At 37.7% G+C, this 22,814-nt stretch overlaps 1 protein-coding gene across 2 annotated transcripts in view; it reads left to right on the forward strand.

The window, feature by feature from the left end:
• PLXDC2 (plexin domain containing 2) overlaps positions 1-22,814 on the forward strand; it is a 254,848-nt gene that overhangs the window by 35,474 nt on the left and 196,560 nt on the right. The window contains exon 1 of one of the 2 annotated variants that reach the window (XM_086860212.1): positions 21,139-21,213. The exons of the other annotated variant lie outside the window; for it this stretch is intronic. The gene's annotated coding sequence lies outside the window, so the exon portion shown is untranslated. Of the gene's footprint in view, positions 1-21,138; positions 21,214-22,814 lie in introns of those variants that run through there. 2 annotated transcript variants of the gene reach the window in all.

Below are 22,814 nucleotides of genomic sequence, written 5' to 3' on the forward strand. Positions count from 1 at the left end.
TTTTTCTCTATACTGTTCTAGCCATCAGGAGTAATGCATAGAGTATGCACTATGGTTATATGTGGCAATGTAGTGTAAAGCATGCAAGGAGTGTCTTGTCTAGTAGTTAGTGGGACAATAATGAAGATATTTAGATATTAATATTAAAAAAGATATTAAGATTAAGAATTAATTGCCTTTGGGAGAGAACTTGGAATAAATTGTTTTTTTGAAGGAGCTTGAATGAGTCATGGCTTCTGAAAGCCTGAGCTGGTAAACCTACCCCCACCATGTCTAGCTGTCCTTCATCTTCACTTTTCAATATCTTCTCCTTCCCATTATGCTGTTCATTAAAATAATTTCTTCAGACCAGAAGGGAGCATCATGTACTGAGGTGTATTGCAACAATAGAGGTGGTTTGTTTGTTTTTTTATTTACTAACTAGTATTATTGGTTTGATATATTAAAAAACCTGCCTGTAGCTTCTTAGACCTTTCCAGCACATAGGTGATTTCAAGCAAAAGCATACAATTATTTTACGGTGTTTTTTTGGGTTTTTTTTTAATGGTGGTATGAATTTTTATCAAAATTTTTGAAAGCTATTTTGTGGTTTTGGGAGTAGTCTTGATAATAATGTCTATCTGAACCAATTGGACCACAAAGAAGCCTGTTTACATCCCCTGTGGTGAATGGAAGTTTCATGAAAAATCTATATAAAACAGTGCTGTAATTTTCCAGGCCAAATTGCTCCATTGTTTTCAGACAGGAAAGGTGGCGATCTAGGAGCATCCTTTCCGATTTCAGTTTTGCCAGGTATATGATTATGATGAGGTATGATGCTTCTGGGTGGGGAAAAATCAGTTTTCCACCAGAACTGTATTTAAATATAATATGTATTTAAATATAGTATTGAGATATCAAATCATTCAGTCCTCTCAGAAACACCTTTGAAAGGAAGATGCCTAACTACTAATAGAAACCAAGCTTTGCATTCATACACACTTTATCTGCTTTGAGCATTAAAAGGGAAGTCTGTATGAAAACTGAGGTCTAAAATTTTCCTCTGTATCTTGCTCTTCCTAGAATATTTAATATATACTCAGAAATTATATGGTATAAATTGGAAAAAACCCCATACTTTTTTGCATGCAGAAAAGAATGAGTCTTTAACAAATTTTCATTTACTGAAAGATCTTCAAAACAGGCCTTTTTGGGGTTTGGAGAGGGAGGAAGAGTTATTTTATTTTACTCTTTCATCACCATTTCTGTGCAGTTGATAAATGATGGTCATTCTTTGCTACTTCCCATGAATTATTACTTCTGCCCACAAGAGTGGATATAACACAGAAAAAATAAAAAATAATTTTCTTACCTGTAATTTGCTTTCTCTTAGTATTGATTTAGTACTTAGCAAAGACTTTTTTTATAGGAAAATGGTAATCTGTCTTACACTTGCTCTGGCATAGTATTCCTTGGAGTTTTTTTATTTGTCTGAGTGAAAACAAGAGTGAGGATCCCATAAGGTTAAACTTTCACATATTGGCAGCCTGTTGTGTTTCTTTTGTTTGGTTCAAAGCTGCTATTAGTGCCTAAGTTTTGTTGTGTCTTCTGCCGTGGAATTCTGCTTCTAGGCAAGATCCAATGGTCAGAGTATTGAAACTCAAATAACAGGTTTAAAAAAGAGATAGGAGAATTGCACAACCCACCCTCTAATCTAGGTCATTATTATAATGCTAGAATATGCAAGCAGCAAAACCATCATAAGAGAAAACAAAAGATCAAAAAAAGAGAGAAACAATTTAGCTTTTCCATTATGAAGATGCTATTAAGAAAATTGTGCATCTCAACATTAGACATCTGAAGGATTTTGCTAGTATTAATGCCAACCTCATTATGTGCCAAACTTGATACAATTTCAATTTCATTGTTTGAATGCAATCTTCATAGAGAGAAAAAAAAATACAGCTCGTAGCAGTGAGATTGTAGACAATAAAATAAAAGACCACAGTCAAATCATCTTACATTTTCACTGAAAATCTTTCTGCCATTTTATTTGAATTTCATTTAATCAATGCTTTTTTTCACATTTGGACTTAGGATGCTAGCAAAGTTTTGAACCATGCTGAATAACTGATGCCTGGTACCAGCTGCTAATGCTTCCTATTTAACCTGTATTGCTGTTTGGGTTTGTTTATTTGAATCTATAAAAGCTAAAAATCTGCTGACTGTTTCGGGTATAGGGAACATTTTGGGGTGTGGAAGATTCTTCCTGGCTGCCCATAAAGGCTGGCAGGAAAAGCTCTAGCTGAAATTGCTTAAGCTGATGAGTAGCTCCATCCATATCAATATTAAATTTTGATTTTGAACAGCTTTTCAGGAAAAAATGGGATAAAAAAAAAAGTGCAGAAGTTTCACTGTTTTAGTTTGTGGGCTTTTGTTTCCTTGTCTTTCCATTCATTGTCCCAGGGGCAAACAAATTATTTATTTTGAAGGCTCTTGCTTCATCCCCCATTAGATGTTTGTGCTAAAGTTGTATTGACATAAACATTTGCATAAATCCCAGTTCAAAAGAATACTTAATTGAAGGAGTTGTTAGAGAAACAGCTGCCAGGTGACATCCTGTCACTGCAGGGCTGGAGAGGCTGGCACACACCTAGCATTTTTTCCTTTCTGCCTGTTGTGTATAGACAGCACATTTGGCCAGAAATTGCACTTCATGTAGTAGAGAATGAAAGATTGGGCCAGATATTCTAGTCAGCCTGTGTGTTACTGACTCCTCATTAATTATTTAGCATGATTTTGCCCACTCTCTATGATCATTCTTCATCCAAAAAAATCAGGAAGCTGTACAAATCTTACATGCTTAAAAGCACCCTAACATCCCTTTGCATATAAGCAAACAACTGGGGGGAAATAAAGTTAATACAGTAATTTTCCAGTGTTAGGTTCTGTCTTATCAAAGTCTATTACTAAGCATAGTCAGAAGCATACTAATCCCTGATATTTTGTTTCATCTTCATTTAAAAGGGTAAAATTAAAGTTGTTTTGTATTTTTTTTTTAAGGAACAGCATTTAATTTTCATTATTCCTTCATGTCTCCTTACTCTCAATTTCAAAAAGTATGTGGAGGGATACCAGAGGCTATAGATTTTTTTGGGGGTAAAGAAAGACATTTTTTCCCCCTTCTCAGTTGAAAAAGATAAGAAGCCCTATGTAGGGCCAGGAGAACATTCTGTTTTTACTGATGCCATGGTGGGAGTTGTCGGGGATAGACATCAGGCATTTCTTTTCTCTTCACTAGTTAGATCCAGGAATATGATGGTACAAAAAACACAGCACTTCTTTTATTAGGTTTCATATTTTATAATGTATTATTACTGTATTCTGCAGGCAATGCCACCTTTGCCTAATACATGGAGCAAAGGGGAAGAATTTAGTATAGACCAAGATGATAGTTGCCCAATAAAAGTTTCATTTGCAACTAAGACAGTGATTAATGCTTGACAGATGAAACAGTAGAAACAAAGAAAGCAAGTGTCCATAGATGCCTTTTAAAGGATAACAAACCAATATGTTTTTTTTTTCAGTTTTCAACACTCAGGATGGTGGGAGGAGATACACAGCTGCTGGGTAGTAACGCATTTGTGGGTTATGTATGTCTTTGTCATGAATTACATTGTTGAAAAACATAAATTAAATCTTTGGATATACTTTTGATGAAACAATGATAAAGCATGTGTCATTCTGTCAAGATTATTTATACTAGTCCGTTCATTCAAGGTAGGGTAAAAGGTCTGGTTCTTAAATGTGTAGCGAAGCATCTAAATTCATGCCATGCTTTTGGTTTGCTTTTTTTGGCTTTTGCAAATCATGTTACGTGTCTGAATTTGACAATGTAAAGACAATGAGAGAGATAGCTATAGGATATAGGATATATCTGTTTTACAGGCAATATGCTTGAAAACTAGAAAGCTATCTTTCAAAAACACACGCTAGCTAAAGTAGGGCTTCATCTGATAATGTTTGATAATGAAATGTTGTATATATCTCTACATCAAAGTCTTCACAGTGGTCTTAGATCAATGAATTAGGTGCTGGCTTCTTGCTTAATTTAAAGCAGTCATGACCAGCAAAATGCTGAGCATTGCCATCTTTTGACACAGTAAAGCACTTGCTGACAAAATCATCCAGGTTCCATTTGAGATTACATTTTAGTCACTCCAGACCCTTTCTCAGAGCTGTCTCCTCTGTCTTCTAGATGTCAGTCCTCCAACAGCTGTACTTCCACATGGGTGGCATGATGCAGAGCTTGGAAGGAACCTCGTCAGTAAAATGACAGCAGTGTTCAGAGGCAAGGGAGTCATTATCTAGAGAAAAAATACTGCAACATTAATTAGTCTTAATGAAGCAGGCTTCAAATGCAAGCTCAACAGTCTTGCTATGCTTGAAATCCCTTGGGCCAGTACGAGACATGAGCCAAGGCTTTAATTCCCACCTCCCACCTCTCACAATGAAGGTAACAGCGCTGATGTGCATTGCTGGGCACCATTCACTTCCCAAGGAGAGGCAGTTCAGGACTTTTTCAGTCTCTTATTTATTTTTTTTTTTTAGCATACTATTTTTACTAGAATGGTGCCAGTTGGAAGGGACTGTCAGTGATTATCTAGTCCAACTGCATGACCAGTTCAGGGCTGGGCAACTTAAAGCATATTGTTAAGGGCAATATTCTAATGCCTCTTAAATGTCGACAGGTTTGGGGCATTGACCACCTCTCTAAGAATTCTGTTCCAGTGTTCAACCACCATGTTGAACACTGTAAAGCGTTCAACAATGTGAACCATGTAAGCCATGTAAAGAAATGCTTCCTAATATCTAGTTTCACACAAAGGAAAAATGAAATCTTTATGCCATCATCTAAACCAAGCAATACTCTGGTAGTGACTAGTTGTCAGCAAGCAATTATCTTTGTTTCAATTACAAGAAGGTATTTAACAACTGAAGCAACATTTAATTATGCTGCCATTTTTCTTTGAAGGTGATCTAGATTTTAACACTACATTAAAAAAAGCATAAGAATATATAGAGAGAGATAAAAAAATACAGTAACTTATATAAAAAAGTTTTAAATGGGTCAGAAAAATATTTTAAGGGTGGTAAAGACTTGATTTTTCAGAAATTTCATCTAGGAGCTCTGAGATAGTTGTGATAGGAGGAGTGTTTGGAGCAGCAGGCATTAGAAAGGGCTAATGAAAAGGAAAGGGAAAAGGAGCTAACAAGTAAAGGAAATTATTCTTGAAGAATCCCTTGATTTTCATTAGAAGAAGATAATTAAAAATGAGGGTAGTTGAAATGATAGGACTAGGCAGGCCAGATAATTACCTGCAGGTGAGGATTTTTTGAGGCTTACTGACTAGAGTACCTTCTTTAGTGAATATTGCCTTGGTGAAATCTGGAGAATATAAATTCAGCAACTCTTACTGGTTCAGCAAAACTCCAGAACAGAAGGTATTATTTTTGCTCTTAAAGATTTGGACACTTTGCCTTAATTTAAGAAACCTTAGTTAAGATCCTTAATATTTTACGAACCATCTACCCGTTTCACTTAGTTTGAGTACTCCACCACAGAGACAGAATTTTTATTGTCTTGTTTCTTAGTGGTAGGTGTTTGGTGTTCTCCTTTCCTGACCTGTGATATGACTGGGACAAGAGCAGAGGGTTCTGAGTTATCTGGGGTGCCCTTAATAATCAGTTGCACATCTGTGCAAAATTCATAACCCTTATGACATATATGATATATATGATACCTTATATGATTCCTCTGTAGGTCCAGCTAATGGAGAGATTTATCTGCCTAAAATGATAGTCATTCAAAATGCCAATCTGTTTGGCATTAACATCTTGAATTCAATCAAGCTAGCAGCAGGTTTGACCAGAAAAAAGGTAGGATCAAACTGGAGAGTCACGTTCTGTCCTTGACTTCTGTTGTTGAGTATCTTTTTATATGAATGATGTTGATGGCAGTTGGGGCCATTGCAGAGAATCCCAAGCTGTGAAAAATAGCAAGTACTCCACTCAAATTTAATTATGGTTTCCTATTTAAGTAGGTAAGGAGATGATCAATATGCATTGGAGAGTATATAACACTTTCTGAAAGGTCAATGTTTTATATTTTTCCATGTTTTCAAGTTCTTCACAAATCAACATAACTGTTATAGTCAGACCTGATCATCAAAACAATCCTAGTGCAGACAAAAAAATTGATTGATCTAATTAAGAGGAGTGAGAATTTTTCCTGTAAATAAGGAAACTAATGAGAAAATATATTTTTCCTTTTTTGTGTATGCGTTAGGTAATTATTACCTTACTACAATCCTTTTTCAACTAGAAAGTTTTTAAAAGTCACATTTCACATAAGAAATGGCAGTTGTTCTGGCATAGCTTGGAGTGCCCTTTGGGTATTTTCTAGTTCAGGCATTGTGCCTTAAGCTTACGGTCAAGATTATTTTTCAAAAGGATTGATGGCTGGGAACTGATGGGAAATTGCTTTCCTTCTTCTTCATCAGTGTAAAGTACAGAATCACCTGCTATTTAGAATAATTTCTCATAAAGTACCTTTGGAAATCTAGATGAATAATAGGCAGGGAAGAAAAGTGAGGATTTTACATTGTGCATATATCAAGGCTTTTTCTGTCTTAATAAAATCATAAATATATTAGGTCATTTCCATAGCATGTGAACTTGAGACCTGACTCTTAGGTCTGTTTGTATATCTCAGTCAAAGATTTTTTGCTCCTCAGGATAAATACTATTAATAAAACCTATTCAAATTACAAAGAAAAGATTTTCTGAAACTTTAGAATAAAGTGTAATTACTGCTATTAGTAAAATACTGTGTTCTGAGGAGCCAGCCACAGAGCAGCAGTAAAACTGCATTCAGTAGCTTTTCACCCTAAGCTATAAAGCTCTTCACTTGTACCTGGGGAGCCTGGGCACTGTGCTACAAATCCAACTGGGCACTAGTGGTTCTTCATATTTTTAAGTAATGTGATGCCTTCTGGGAGGTCCAGGTATTATTTAAATCTTGGCCCAGTTTCCACAAGTTCTTTGCAGGGAACTTTCTCCTCCCTTTTGTGGGATTCTCTTTGCACAGGTGCCAGCATCAGCGGGTTCCCCAAGGCTTCCCTGCTCTCATGATATCTCTCCCTGAGCTCTTGGAGCAGAGCAATGCTCTGCAGTTCATGTGTGTGCCTTTAGATAATGGGATGTAAGCCATTTAGAAAATGGTGTTGTCTACTTTAATGTTCTTAGACATTTTTGTGAGGAAGCAAAAGGCAAAACTGAATGTATTCTGCTTAGAAGCCTTTGCATTTTTGGTTAGTGTAGTGGAAGTGAGATTTGGTCAGTACATTTAATGATTTGCCTTTAACTGAGAAAGCAGACAGTTTATTATTATTTGGCTAATCAGGCAAATACATTCCTGTGCTAAGCAGGTGGGTAGGAGTGTAGTTAGACTGTCTGGTAATGTGAGAGACTCATGAGGTTAGTCTGTTCTGGCACCAATGATTTTGATTGATATTTCTGTAGCTACTGTGATATGATTTATGTGGAAGTAATGTAAAGGACATTTTGCTTTCTGACAATAGAGTCACAAGTACAGTGTAGGGACGGCAAAGTCTTTTCAAGTATATGAAAATAAGTATAAAGAAATTGCTTAGGAATGTTCTCCAACATGCTGTTAACTCAGTTTGCCAAGCCAAAGAATTTCTGGATATGAAGAGGATAAATAATAACTGCTAGCAAATATTTTATTTTATAGTAAGGAGAAATTTTATCTATTTTTATATTTGCTGGAAAAACTAAAACCACTTTATTTGGTGAACATGTTAGTGACACTGGTCAGAGATAGACTTGGCAAAAGTCATCTGCACCTTGGTTAAAGAAAAGTTTGGCCATCCACAGTTGATAAATAATTGAATTGCAGAAGGTCATGTCCATTCTAACTGGTAAATTACAAGCTTTGGTAGACCTGTGGTACAGCATTATAGAAAAAAGCATATACACTGAGAAAAGCCTAAATGCATAGTCCATGTGTTTCCAAGGCAACAAATAATTGTTATTGCTACATTTGGACTTACAGCTAGTTAAAAATTCAGGAATTGTAAACACAAGGTGAATTAGTCAGTATTTCTGCCAAGTTTAGTTATTCAGTAGGCCAAAAAATCTACAAAAGAGAAGATGAAACAAAGGACAAATTCTTTAGAGTTTTATATCTGCATTTTCCACTTCTGTATGTGGTATGGGAAGTGTTACAAAAGGCAGAATTTGCTGCTTTCATTGCTTTCTTGATCAAGTGCTGCCAGAATGTGACAACTATGAAAGAGTAAAATTTGAAGGATATATCTTGGCCACAGGTTTCTTCCCAGCAGTGAGGCAGAGTTCTTAGAACGATATTAAAAGTACGGATATCTAGATTCTGTGGAAAAGAATAGAAATGTCAACTGTTGAATCAGATAGATTCCAAATATCTTAATTTTTAAAAATTTCATTTTCACTGAACTCGCGTTATCAATAGTTACAAAAAAAAACCAAAAACAAAACAAAAACAAAACAACCCAAACACTGAAAAAAATGAATTCTGCCAATAAGATTTCAAACTCTTTATCCTGCCACATTTATGGGAAAAAGAATTCATGATCTTGTCTTGCAAATGGTTTGAGAAAGGAGAGGTGCCATGTTGTGCTTTTCTTTTGAAGAGTAATTTTGACTAGGATCTGATTCTTAGTTTATTCAGTTTAGGTGAAATGCTGACAAGATTGGAGAGAGATAGAGAAGAAGGATAAATTCCTGGAATTTCTTTTTAGAACAACAGGTTGAGCAAGTTGTAGGTGTAGAAGAGTCCAGAGGGATATGCTGTCTGAACAGACTGCCCTGTTTCATGGAAAGCCATGCTGGTTCCCTCGGGCGTTCTTGGTTGCACAGTGCAGCGGTAAGAAAAAGATCTTCCACAATAATGGCAGGGCATCATTAAACCAGTTAATAAATCTTGCTAACCTCTGCCTCCAGTGTGTTCCACTGAGAACAGTGGTTGGAACCACTAGTTCAGAGATTGCCCTTCCTAGGTGATTATGAAATCACCACGAGTAATAACACCGCTTGCAGATGCACACGTGCCCAACCAGGGAGTTTCTTGGTCTCTGACCTTTGCTCTGCTGCACAGGGATCACAGGCTCTCTGAGAGACTTGCAGAAGTTTTAAGAGGAAGAACATGGAGTAGAGTTAAAAACAAGAATAGGAAACTGCAGGGAGCAAGTGTGAACCTTCAAAATAACAAAATGGTCGCAAGCATTTCTTTTTTTCTGCATAAACCTGCGCACAAACATATATATGCCTAGTGGGAATGTGGCTAACTCCATCACTTCAAAGATATTACCTGTAAGTTTTTTACACAAAGATACTTACTTCCTTTGTTGTATACTTTGTGAGGAAAAATCTGGGACTGTAGCACAAGACATCCCAAAATTGGCCCTTGCTGTAGGAAGTAGACTGGAACAATCCAGGCTTTCTAAAGTTGATAGCTAAATATTGAAGGCAGAACATACTTAGAGCCACAGAAGTCTATCTCGAAAGAATCTGTTGTCATCCTGGACTATATACTTCTTGTCTTGCACCCTCAGTGGATCTTGAAAGAAGATGAAAAAGTGCAGCCACAGTATTGTGTGGGGAATAGTAGAAGGCTGTAAGCTTGGAAACCCAAGAAATAATTGTAGATGCACTGTGCAAGCAATGCTGCAGATGGGATTAAGGTGGGGAGAGATCTCAAGAAAGTGCATTTTTTTGGATGCTTTTTGAAAACAATGTGGAAAACGCACAAGAAACAGTGTATGTGAGGTTTTTTGGCAGGTGTAATTTGCAATTCAGTGTTTGAAGTGGAGACTACTTGGCCAAACTAGATTGTGGAAAAGAAATGAAATGAGCAGAGTAAAAACAATCAATAAATTCAGTAACTGCAGAGAGAAGCACACATAATTAGTGAATATCCACCTTGTGAACTTGACTCTGCATGGACAGCTGAAGCTGACACAAGAGATTTTGGGGAGTGCTCTGGTGTCAGGCATCCTGTTAATTCCCTTAGATTAATTTTTTCACCTTCTGCACCTTCATTGACCATATCATTTGCTCCATCTGGCATAGTATTCAGTGCTGATTTTAGAGTCTCTGAACATGCTTTTGTTTTGCTTTTTCCTTTGTACTTCACAGTTTAATGGCTTACTGCCAAATGCTACACCTAGAGGCAGAAAAATATGGATATTAACATGGCATAGACTGTGGAAATGAAAATCCATGACTGCTGTGTGGAATCTACATTAACATATTCAGAAGAATATGATAAATATTCTATGATTTTGTGAAATGATTGCTTTTTTCCATTTACCTTTTTGTGTGTACTTTGTTCTCATTGACATCAGTAGAAATTATTCCTGTGGATCTGGCAAATACTGTGCCAGAACTTTACTGGCTAAATTATGCAACTGATCATCTCGTTTTAAATGCCTTGTTTTAGACTTAGCACTCATCACCCATCTTGAGCTGTAGACCAAGACATATGTGTCCATGAATTAAATTTTAATGGTAAAAGAGCTTTACAGAAGTGTCATTTCTCAGTCCCAGTGTTAGATACACTTCAGATTGCTTCTGGCCCTACAATACCCAAGGAAACTTTTATGTGGCCACAAGCTGCACAGTGTTTGATTCAGAAAGGCAAGAGGAGGATAAAGCCTGTGTTTATCTCAAAGGCAAGAAGCAGTTTTGTGGCTGATGGTGCACCATGGTGTGCTGAGGAATTGACTGGCTTGGGCAAGCTGCTGTGCCTTGTGCAACCCTGCAAACCTGGCCCCAGCAGCTCCCTCTTCACATTCTTAGTTATTTTTGTGACTGATTGTTTATATTGCCAACCGTACACCAGAAGTTACCTGCTTTGTAATCAGCACAGGAGAACTCTTTGGTTTGAAAGTCACAAGTCAACTATCTTTGCTGTGTTCTCTGTTAAAGCACTTGTTGAAATAGCAGTGAGTAATAGGAATGAGACATTGCAATATGAACTCCTATTTCCAGTATTGCAAAATACAAAAGGACATAGTTATTATAATCCCATGGCATATCTTGTTTTTGTATCTCATTTCTTGTTATTGCGTAGTATAAAATAGAAAAAAAATTATTTTTAAAGATATTGTCACATTTTGCAATCAGATCATTTCAATGTGAAAAGGAGATAAAATCTGGATTTATTCTTGCACAATTTGCCACAGTGTTTGGTAGAAATTGCTAAATTTGTCAGGGAGTGTTGTCTACCTACAGCCTAGCTAAATCATACATTTTTCTTGCACAACACAGCACAAAATATGATCGAGGAAACACCTGACCTAAAACTAAGGCTTAATTTTCCTGCTTCAGGCCTATGTGTCAGTGTTCTTGAAGGCAGAGAATAGGCCAGACTGTTTTAGATTGTTTTTAGCTTCTCAATTGAAGCAGAATCTTGCTCTGTCATTAGTTGTTGTGAGCATCTTAGTAGACCCATTGTTTTCATTAGGCTTTCTTATCTGAATTGTAATTACTTCTGTGAATAAGTATTTGTGGTAGTGAGCTCTTAATCAGTGTGGCAATTGCAAAGTGTTAATAATGTGTGTTCTGCATGCAGGCACACTGACATTTGCCCTCAGCCTCACTGTGAAACTCTTCCACCATAAGTGGGAGAGACAAAGTCCTGACTTCCATGACTTCATTTCCCCATTTTATATTTCAGAGATTTCTAAAGTGGTGTGCAATCAAAACAAGCATTTATTGAAGCCCTTCCTATGTTGAAAGGATTGCTTTGAGATATTAATCTGTGAAAAAAGCAAAACTGGCCTTCGGATTTCTCTGGCATTATGTAGGAGTCATGTCACTGCATCCTTTTTGTTTTCTATCAATTCTCTGATTGCCTTGGCTGGATGGAAGCTTTGAATGAGTGTAATCTGTAGAAAATAACAAGTCCAGATGTAAATTGGAAGTTTCTGGTTTGCACTCATGTCTGGCCTGGTGTCTGCTCAGCTTCTTCTTTCAATATTGCTCTCTGTGGAATTGTGTTGCTCACAGTTCATCAGTAAATATATGGGACAATCAATGATCTTACTTGTTGCTTTTATAATTACATGACAACTCATTTAGGAGTACAGGAGTTCAGACCTCTCAAACTAATGTATTTGAGCTATGAGAATACTACCAGTCAGTGATAAGTTAAAGGCATTATGAGAATATTTAATTAAAGAATCCAGTAACTCCGAACTTTCAGATTATAATTAAAAACATCCGATGTGTGATTGTACACAGTATGAAATTTTATTGCTCCAATTGAGATAAGTGCAAGGAAATCTAACCTAATAATAAAAGAAGATTATGTTTCTGTCTACTCTAGAAGACAGGAGTGGTTGTTTCCTCCATTCTAACTCCAGGGCTCTCTGTGTTCTTACATTGCCAGCAATCTGACATGGCTCTGGCTTACCCCAGAAAAAAATTGCTAGAATTTAATAATCTTGCTTTGATTTTACCCCTCTGTATTTGTGGTAGTGCTAATTTTTACATTTTTTCTTTGAAGAGGAGTCAAATTCTCTGAAGGTGGTGAGAGGAAAGGTGAACAGAAATGCTGCTTTGTGGATATCCTCAAGTCCTTGCACAAGGTGCCTTGTAGGAAATACCAAAACTTGGTCATATTGCAGTGAGGCAGTGAGGGGTATATCAGCGTGTCTTCAAAAGCAATGCTGTAAAGAGGTGAATTGCTTTTCTCTCCTTTGTTTTGTTTTATTGTTTTTTGGTTTTTTTAAAAATAATTCTACTCATCTACCTGATGCAGTAGACAATGGAGATCCAGTAAAATGAAGATTTTTAATACCATAAATTTATGGGCTACTATGTTTTTTCTAGTGACTGCTGACTGATGGTGCAACTAATCTTATTTTACTGGTTTTCTTTTCTTAATTACTCACTGAGAACCACTAGAAAGGAGTTCATAGAACTTGAGGCCCACAAACCACAAATTAAAAACTAAATTAAGTTAATTTAGCCAGAACTACCATCAAGTATCTACATGGAGCTGGGTTCTCGATACTTTTTTAGGAAAGATAGTAAAAAGCATAGTGTAAAATTTATACCACAATAGTAAATTTTATCATATTTTCTCTGGAATAATTTAAGAACACCTAAGAGTGTGTTTTTGTATCCAGTCTGCCTATATTTGTGTAGTTATCTTAGCAGACTAATCAGCATTCTCATGTTCTCAGAGTATTGTCCTTTATTACGAGGTCAAATGACACACATCTCTAATATTTTATTGCAATGGTTTGGGCCTAAAGAACATTTGGTTTGTGGAGAAATGAAAATCTGGCACAAAGATGCCATATTTCTCATAACATGCAGGTAATCTCTTGGGATTTTGAAATTGTGAAGTTTATCTTTTCAGTCTGAGCTGCCATTGTCTTACAGTAAGGAGTAAACTCCTTTTGCTGTCAGGACACCTTGTGGCAGGAGGAGTTCAGCCGTGCTTTTCATCTGGGATTGTTCAGTTATCTGCTGCTGGATACAGCTGCATGTGTGCTTCTATGCTCATGTGACAAGCTGCACATAGCAAGCATTATACATGACTTAAAGATAAAATCTCACTTTAATGTCTGTCCAGTTCTATCTCTTAAATAAAAAGGGGAATTTAATAATGGCTATTATAAAGCAATTGCTAAAAAAAAAAGTTAAAGAAATAAATGTAGGTAAGGATGAGCACTTCTATAATAGCCTTGATGGTAGAATTGCTATGCTGTTTGTGTGTGTCACACACAGAATCACACACAGAATCACTAGGTTGGAAGAGACCTCCAAGATCGAGTGCAGCCCTGCCCTAGCACCTCAAATAAACCATGGCACCGAGTGCCACATCCAGTCTTTTTATAGACACATCCAGGGATAGTGGCTCCTCCACCTCCACAGGCAGACCATTCCAATACTCTATCACCCCTTCTGTAAAACTTTTCCTAATATCCAACCTATATTTCCCTTGGTGCAGCTTAAGACTCTGTCCTCTCATTCTGCCAGTGCTGCCTGGAGGAAGGAACCAACCCCACCTGCCCACACTCACTTTTCAGGAAGTTGCAGAGAGTGAAAAGGTCACCCCTGAGTCTCCTTTTCTCCAGGCTAAACAAGCCCAGCTCCCTCAGCTGTTCCTCACAGGGTTTGTGTTCCAAGTCCCTCACCGTCCTCGTTGCCTTCTCTGGACACACTCAAGCATTTCAATGTCCTTCCTGTCAGTGCAGCTTGGTTCATAGCAGGTATCACACTACTCGTTTGCTGAAGAGCACATGGGTTTTTTGCCTTCTGCCTAAGATGAGCAATCAGTTTATGCCAAAGCATTTAATTTCTCTGTTTTATGCTGTACATAGGCTTCTCAGAGTGAGACTACAGTTCAGGGACTGGCACTGGGCAGCACAAATGGATCTTATCACTTTAACCAAAATGTATAATGGGTGGTGAAATGTATAGAAAATATTATTTAGTACTGAGAAAGAAGTAGTTTCAAGGGATGAAATGGTGAAGATCATTGCATCTTTCATACTAAAGAAAGGAAACCTAAGCAGTTTGTTACAACAGGGCTTGCTCTAGTCACAGACAGCAGCAGGGCAGCTAAATGGCAGTGGCACCCAACAGCATAGCTGTGTGTCATGGTCTTAAAGCAGTAACTAAAAAATTACTGGAAAACTTATTTATTTCTTGCTGTGAGATATGGATTAGAACAAGAGCAAAACGGGCTTAAAACTTAAAAGGAATAAAGAAAGTTTATTAACAAAAACTATAAGAATAAGAAACCAGAATAAAACTTCCAGAAAACCCTTTTCTCCCCTACTATCCAACCATTCCCTTGTTCACATGACAACATAGAGACAAAAAACTTTGGAGTTTAAAACAGTCTCAATTCTTGCTAGAGTCTTCTCATCAGTCTTCGTAGAGAAACAGAAGTCTTCTTCTGCTAATTTATGGAGTTTTTCACAAGAAAACTAATTTTCTTCATAGCTTTCTATTTCTCTGATGCCAGCTGCTCGAAAATCTGCCATCAGCTGTCTCCTCCCATTTCACATCACTCTCAGGTGTGTTATGGGTCAAATGAGTCTAGGGATGTCATTTTTAAGGATGAGTTATTCAAAGGCAAAAGTTCTCTTCATCTGTTTCTGTGAGCTTCTCTGTAAAACAGAAATTTTCTCTTTGCTTCTACAAAGCCACAAATCTTCAACTATTACTTCTCCCACTCTGTTCCAGCACCTCACTGTATCACAACCACTTCACGTTTTGCTCAAAATCCACACTCCATTCCTCCCTATATACTCTGTCATGAATTAAAGGAGTTTTTTCAGAACATTATTGTCCATCTCCATAGCTTTAACAGAAAAATATTTCCGCTTATTAAAGCATCTCCTTATTCTCTACCTCTTCTGAAGCTTCTTTTCTTTACTGTCTCTGATAGTTTATAAAGTCTCTTTACATGTTGATTACTCTCTCTTTCTTTCTCTGGAAAAAAAAAAAAAAGATTAATCTGCAAGTCTCATCTGAGTAGTGAAAAGGTTAAAATCTTGCCCAGGCTTTTGTAGATGGTTCTGTGACCTCTGCTGGAGCAGCAGCTGGAGTTGTCTGCGATGGAAGATTCTTCATGGCTGCTCTGGAGAGTGTGGTCACTGTCTCAGCCTGCCACAGGTCAAGAGCTTTTTTTTCCATTCTTTACTTGGCAGTTTCTGGTGAATTCAGTCACAGCAAAAACTGCAACCGAGCCAGGGACCGGCCTGGCCCGGCCAGAGCCCGGGGCAAGACCAAGAAATTCCCAGGCTTTGGTCTTAAGGTGGTGTTCACAGATTGATCTCAGTTTTCAATGGTCAAAACTGCTGTCAATTCTTAGAAATGGCCAGTTGTTGGCTGGGAGAAAAACTCCCACCAGCCTCCAGCAGTTTTAACTTCCTTAGGTGTTTCTCTTTGTTTTCTTAAATGCCAATCTATCACACTGTGCTCTCTCCTTGGCCCATCCAACAGGCAAGGAGGACCTGGAGACCTGCTGCACCACACAATAGGCAGTGGGAGGACAAAGCCCAGCTCCTGGTGGTTGTTGCGTTTTCTCCCAGTCATCCAAGTTGAGCCCTTCGACTCCAGCTACAGGCTTTTTATTACTGATATGGAAAAGTGAGTTTTGCCTTTATTGAGAGGAAGTCCTGATAGGTCCCTGAACCTACTGTGGGAACCAGTATCATGACAGCATGGCACCAAATCTGCAACTGGTGTATAGCTCAGGTCACTTGAGCACCTCCTAAAATAATGTATGACTTTATGACATTTACCTTTCCCCTGTTTCTATGAATTACGTACTGAGCTTTAAGGTAAAGAAGAATGGATGGCTTTGAACATACCTAGGAGTCAGAACACCTCTGGAGATGTGCTTAGTCATATGTGCAGGGAGGCATGTATGACCTGGGTGGAAGGGAGAGGTTTCTCCTTCTTTAGCCAAGTAGTAGTGGTAGTGCAGTTCTGTGGTTCTCTTACGTTCTTGTCCTTCATTCTCTACCTATAGCATAGGCTGTACAGAAGTCTATCACACAGGAACTTGTTGTGCACACTCTTACTAGAGATCCATGGTAGACAGGCTTATATATAGTCTATATTATATTTTTATATGCAAGACAATCTGTCCAGTCAAAACAGGGTTGGGGGGTTTCTTTTTTGTTGGGTTTTTTGCTGGGTTTTTTTTGTTGTTGTTTTGTTGGATTTTTTTGAATGTGCAGACAGTACTAATGACATTTTGTATGTCCAGTGTGTCAGACTGTGTTTTTGAGAAATTCCAATGTTGAGATTTTTACCTGATTCTAAAATCTTGTAGCGATAGGTTCTGTACTACAGGCTAAAGTTAGAGTCAACAAAAGGGATATGGGGCAGGACCATGCAACCAGGAGGAGGAGAAAGAGGAGGGTGGCTCTGGTCACAGTGACCTGTTCACTTCTACAGTGACCTGTAAAAATTCTGTTCAGTGGTCTTGTCAGGTGAGGCTCTGGGCCATGGAAATGTCTTCTTCCTCAGCCTGTCACCTAGCTCTGGAAACAGCGTAAGAGAGGTCCTGCATTCCATAATGTATGAGCTCTGTGCACTCCTCAAGATGAGTTGTCTCTCATAAGTAGTTCAACTGTGTATTCAGACATAAAGCATACTCAGGAATTAGCTACGTTTGCATTGGCTTTTCCTACCTTTCAAGAGCCATTCTTTATGAACCTTTATTGGTAAAGAGCTTATTTCAGAAGAAAAAGAAGAAGAAGGAAAAGGTGAGAGGAGGATGGGGCGAGTGGGATTGTTGAATTCTAAAAAAAAGATGAGGGAGGACCTCACTTCTGTCTGCAGCTAAAAATGAAAGGTGTTAGGACAAGTAGAAAGGGACCCAAGTAGCAACAAAAGAAATCTAGTTAGACTTTAGGGAAAAGAGGAATCACGAGATTGGTCATGGTCTGAACGACAGATTAGACCACAAGACCCTCAGAGGTAATTAATCTCTGAAAAACAATTCCAGGGTTTTTTGATATGTTATGTCATGTGTCATGTACTGATAACCTGTTATGTCTCTATGAAAAATGACACTGGCTCCTATTTTTTTGCTTGCAAAGACATAATTCTCTTTAGTCTCTTATCCTTTCTGCTGCTTTTGGTGATTAGTATTGTCTTTTTAAAATAAAGGAAAAAAATAAAGTTTAGTTTATCCTGCTGTACCAATCCCATAATTGTGTCTTGTCACACTAGAAATTAATCATGATTAGGCACAGATAAATTGTTCAGTACAGCAAGTCCACCAACTTCAATGTTACATAATATTCATCTGCCAGGATTATTAGATTGCACACATGTGGCTCACTGAGTTATGGTTGTTGATGGAGTTTGTCTGACAAATGTCCTGGCCACTATCCACATTCCTCCTGTTCTGAAAAACAGAGGACATGAGTCTACAAGTCTGCTGAGCCAAGTGCTTTCGTAACCTTTACATTTATTTTCATCTCTTTATTTTGGAAAGATATCTTCAAACTGAACTTTGTGTTTTTGCTGACAGACTTATTTATGCAAAAATCCAAATATAAAATATTCAGTACTTCCTTTTTTTCCCCCCTAAATTATTTGGTAGAAATATGACAAAAATTTTGGAGGAAATAAACAAAATTTAATTTGAGAGCTCAGATGAGTAAATGACTATTCTCAATACCAACCTGAAAACTCAGCTGTGTTAAATCTTTGTCTGAAATGTGATCTTAATTTAAAACGGAGGAACAGAAAACATGGAAAGAGAAAAACAAATTTTTGGCAGGAACATGACTAGACAGTCACTGGAGTAGAAAAAAAAAGGGAGTTCACTGTCTCCAAAGTATGTCATGATCTCACAAATGTCACTAATTTCTTCACTCTGAAGTTAACTGCACAGAGGTTGGGGCTGCTCTGGAAGTCTCCCCATAGAATAATGAATAACCTACGTGAAGAAGTCTGTGTGTGTGTGGGCTACAAAAAGGGTAAAAAGGTTCCGGTTCATGTGCTTTTCCTGACAGTTGCTTTGTTGGGAGCTAAGTTCTGTCTTGGAGCCTGCACAGACATTTTTCCTGCTATGCAGAGAGGAGAGAGGGTTTTGATACCTCACAAACCCTGTTTGCTTTTGCTGATCACGAGCTCCCTGTGTTGTCTGAGTGTGGAGGAAGGTCTTATACTGTCTCTGATCAAAAGTAAATGCTAAAAACTCTGATCAAAAGTAAATGCTAAAAAATGACAGCCTCATACAGAAATTTTTTTGGCGTTCAATCAGGCCAGTGCTCAGTACTTCTAGATTTTTTTACTCTTTTGATTGTACCAGCTATTTCAGATGTGAAACCCATTATGGTGCACCTTACACACCTGTTTTTTTCTAATTTTAAAATTTGATGAGGTTGTTTCCTTTGGATTTTTTTCCCTAAATCCCATCTCATTCATTACAAGTTATTAGTGCCTGTTGTATATGTTGTTTTAATTCCTATAATGCCCACTCTCTGCTTGAAAAAATGGAGAATGAAAAATATAAAACCTACAGATCTATGTTTTGTTTTGTATCTGTTATGTATATGTTTTGTTCTCTTGGAAAATAAAAGTGGAAGCATACCTTGCTGATTAGTTGCTGTTCTCCAATAGTAATTTCTACAATATATACCTGCCTGTTTCTATCAAAATAAATAAGCTTTAGGATACAACATAAGATCCTAAAAATAAGTTAATATACAAATAAAAATGTGAAAGCTAGTGTTTCAAGATCCCACTGTGACAGGCTGTTCTAAACTCTGCAGGATTTTTGGGGGGTTTGTTTTTAAACTCTCATCTGTGAAGTTCTTTGTTGTAAGATTCCTGTATTTATCTCTCCTTTCTTTTGCTAAAATGTATTCTGCTATTCACTTTGCTGCTGCATATAGGTTAGACTTCACTACTGAGTCTTTGTGAAACCTGGATTTTTTTTACATCAGGAAACTACTGGAAAAGCTGTGAAAATGAGATATAGTCATAACTGTCCCTTATAGTTTAGTTTACCTTAGAATGTCTTTGTTTATGTCTTTCATCAAAGTTCCATATTTATATATTTTGCATTCTTATCTGAGAGGTGCAGAGAATCTGTGTTTTCCAATAAGGTTTTACAATTACCTGTAGTCCTAATTAAAATAATTTTTCATGTTGGCACCCTTTTTAGGCTATACTAAAACTATCCTGGAGGCTAAATTATTATTTATTTTAATGCTAAAGAAAACTTTCCTATCTTTGCCCTTCATTTCCTGCCTCTTAGCCATCATCACACATTCTGGAAGGCAGCTTCTATGTGCAGCAAACGTTTTAACAGGAATTGAAAGGATTTATACAAGGGTGTAAGAACAAAATACTTTGAATTGCCTTTTGGTAGGAAAGAAAAAGGGGTAGCTTTTTATAACCACAGTTAGACAGCTCTGACAGGGCATATGTCATTTTGAAACAGAGTTAAAGCTGGAACTGCCATAGGCATAAAACAAACAAGGCATTTGGGGGTCTAACATTATTTCAGCCCAGCCTATGCTCTTTCATGTCTAATTGCTTAATTACAGTTTACTGTACATTTTAATGACATGGACTCTGAATCACTCAAGCCAAAGCAATGTATGATGCTGTGGTGCTCCCTGCATTTTTCCAGTCTAAGTGGAATTCATTAATGTGCCTAGTCAAGCAAATGAAATGATCTTTTGTGCCATTTGCTCTTATTCCTTCCTGGTTTTCTCAACTCACTAGCATCTTTGTGGGGCTTAACAGCTTTGCAAGGGAAGGGATAACAAGTGAATAATGAGTTACTTTTTTTTTGTGGTATTGGAAACAAGATTAATATTGATTCACAATACAGATTAATTCAGCATTTAGCAGAAAACAGCAGATTTCCATTTTTCAAATACAGATCCCTGATTTGTTGATTTATCTTGGTCACTGAAGCATGTTATAGTCTTAACTCACTATTGAACTTGCAGATAACCCTTCAGGGCAGCGTTAAAACCTTGTTGATGTTCAACAAATTATTTCACCCTTAATTATACTGTAAATCAGTAAGTCAGTTCCTACCATCTTTCACTTTATTTCCTTTTCCTTTTTTTCTTTTTCCTTTTCATTTTTCTTCTTTCCTTCCTTTCCTTTTTCCCCTCTTTCATGAAACAGAACACAAAAACTCCACACCTGTTCCGAAATGTTCATGCTTTTGTTTGTAGTAGTAGAACCCATGATTTCAATATCATTTCAATATTTCACATAGCTCCATGAGTGGTAGGGAAGTACTTTTGTAGCCTGCCAATGATCTCACCAGTTTTTGGTATACTGTGATAAATCATGATGGCTGCATGGCATATAACGAGAGGTACAATCAGATTTCTCTTTTTCTGGGTTCTAGTGATTTTTTTTTAAGTGCTCTGTTTGAGGTCATTGTAGACGGAGTTCAGGTTAAAGCTTGGCTGTAATCAGAGTGATAAATACTTTATTGATATTCATTAAAAGTGTCAGTGGTTGTTTTTGATGATACACTTCAAAGAGGAACAGCAGCTGATTCTTTCTTCATTAGTCCATCAGGTGTACCCTAATCAAGGGATGAGGGGAGTATAGAAGACACCAACCTCATCGAAATCAGTCATGGAGGTAAAGTGTTTTAAACAAATCAGTACTAAAACTATACTTGACTTATATGGGACCCATCTGGTACCTGTAAAAAATGCAAAATTCCTTTCCTGAGCTTTCTTCAGAGGTAATGGAAGGTTTGTTGCAGTGGAGCCAGTTCCAGAGAGGATTGTGTTCCTTACTCGTCCCTAGGAATTGCCTAAGACTTGTATGCAACATTAGATCGTGCTGTCTGCATTGGCTGCTTATTCCTCCAAACCAGTAGCTGGAGGACTGGGACTCTGCTCAAGTCCCAAAGTAGAGGGTGGGAGCCTGAAGAGAAGAGTAAGTGGGGCAAGGCTGGCACCTGAACCTGGACCTAGTCGTAGAAGCAATGTGCCACCACAAGACTTCTAGTAGAGGGTAATGGTAGGACCAGTTTTTGTTCACATTAGTATTTGCTACAGCTTTTCTGTACTCCACAGACTCTTATCCCATTGCTATCAGGCCATGTGAAACAGAATACAGTGTTTATCCCCTCATCTTCTTCCAAGGGGTGGTGAGGGAAAGTACCTACGTGACTGCAGTGCACTGCCTTGTTTTCACAGGGATGTTTGCCATGGAGATTTCATGATGATAGGGTCTTGCCTCACTACACAGATTATACATATAGATATATTTGTTGCGAGGAAAAGGGGGAAAGCAACAGAAAAATGGCCTGTGCATGGAGCACTTAGGCAGGAGGTAGTAGTCATTGTCATGGTCACTCACACTGCTTTGGACCAGGCTCTAAGAAACTTTCTCACCTGAAGACCACATCTACTCTTATGGTAGAGGTGCTTTATCTTTGCTGTGCCTCTGTGTCACCTGCAGTCTTGTAACACTGAGCCTGCTTCTTGCCTGTTTGTTTTACTTCCTTAAGAGCAGGACATAGGTTATGAAAAGGAGATACAGAAAATGAAGGCTTAAGTTGGTGCCACAGGTGCAAATGACAATCTTTGCCAGTTGCCAGCCTTAAATTGTTGGGAGAAGTCAGCTGATGTTAAAAAGACCAATTTGTAAAAAGACATTTTCTGTCTTACCTAGACATATCTTTATTTTTGCAGCTTCATCACCACAAGAATCATTTTTCAGTGCTGTCCCTATTTTTCTCCCAGCCCAATTTTCAAGTGCTAAAATGAAAAATTTTTTGCTTTGAGAAGTGAAACCTTTTGGAACTGGAGGAGAAAATGAGTTCCCCTGATACCTGGCATCTCCTTGTATCCCCTCTGTCACTAGCTGTGCCAGAGGAGCCCAGGTTTGGGCTTGCTTTTGCTTGTGATGTGCTCCTAGCTTCAGCCCAGGGTGTGCCTACCCAGTCCTCTCTGTTTCTTACAAACAGAAATAACTCTTATATAAATAACATGGTAAGTCAGGACTTTTCATTTCTATTTAAACTTTAGACATGAGCACGAGCAAAAATGAAACAGGATAATAATTAGCAATTTCCATTTTTAGGTATAGTGGCCATTCACCTTGTAAATCGGTGAAAGAGAGTAGGATTTCCAGCATGCAGTACAAATAAAATTTAAAAGTCTTAGTCCCATTAGTGCAATTGGTGTGGCTGGCTTTCTCCACACTGAAAATAGATCTATTGCATTCAT

This window comes from Cyanistes caeruleus, chromosome 1, assembly GCF_971803275.1.
Source record: "Cyanistes caeruleus chromosome 1, bCyaCae1.hap1.1, whole genome shotgun sequence".
Classification (NCBI taxonomy): Eukaryota; Metazoa; Chordata; class Aves; order Passeriformes; family Paridae; genus Cyanistes; species Cyanistes caeruleus.